The 864-nt window shown below is 54.2% G+C and overlaps 1 protein-coding gene across 1 annotated transcript in view; it reads left to right on the plus strand.

Annotated features, from left to right (window-relative positions):
* Positions 1-693: 693 nt before the first annotated feature.
* Positions 694-864, plus strand: part of LOC102755014 (WAS protein family homolog 1) — a 19,653-nt gene continuing 19,482 nt past the window's right edge. The window contains exon 1 of the mRNA XM_006771315.2: positions 694-786. The gene's annotated coding sequence lies outside the window, so the exon portion shown is untranslated. The remainder of the gene's footprint in view (positions 787-864) is intronic.

The raw sequence follows: 864 nt of genomic DNA on the forward strand, positions 1-864 counted from the left end.
AGCCGCCGGGCACCCCTCGGCCCGCCAGCCACGCAGCCGCCAGCCTGTCTGATCACTAGGAGCCGGTGGGCGCGGAGGGATCCCAGAGCCCAGTGGCCAGACTCCTCCTCCCGTTCGCCCTTCATAATAAATGTAACTCCATCTCTTTAAGCGTTGCTTGGTTCTCCGGTTTTTCTGTAACAAACTGACCTGACAGGATTCTTGCTGAAGGCAGGCCAGGGTGACCAGGTATCACCGGGGCCTTGGTTGGCAAACTGTGGCTCGCGAGCCATATGTGGCTCTTTGGCCCCTTAAGTGTGGCTCTTCCTAAGCCTTAGGAGTACCCTAATTAAGTTAATAACAATGTACCTACCTATATAGTTTAAGTTTAAAAAATTTGGCTCTCTAAAGAAATTTCAATCGTTGTACTGTTGATATTTGGCTCTGCTGACTAACCAGTTTGCCGACCACTGACCCGGGGGATTTGCTCAGCTATGTGGGATGCAGAGGGTGGGGGATTCCCGCTAAGACTCGGGGATGCAAGTAGAGGCCTCTCTCTGGAAGAGGGGTCACAGGAGCCCGCTCAGCTCGGTCAAACACCTCCCCTCACCTGGCCACCACCACTCTCCTCCGCCTCCACGGACCTGACTACTCCTGCTACCGGGTCTAGCAAGTGGAGTCATACACTGTTTTTCCATTTGTGTCTGACATTATCTTATTTTTAAAGGGGGATGGAAACGAAGTGAATCCTATGGGGAGAACGGCCCACAGAATTGAAGACAAGAAAATAAAAGACGTTTCAAATCAGTGAGTCTGTGGGGCCGTGGGGAGGGGCTGAGGGTCGGGCACGGGAAGCGCACAGCGCGGCACCCGGAACGCGGGGCG

The sequence above is a fragment of the Myotis davidii genome, unplaced genomic scaffold (genome assembly GCF_000327345.1).
Source record: "Myotis davidii unplaced genomic scaffold, ASM32734v1 scaffold944, whole genome shotgun sequence".
In the NCBI taxonomy this organism is placed as follows: Eukaryota; Metazoa; Chordata; class Mammalia; order Chiroptera; family Vespertilionidae; genus Myotis; species Myotis davidii.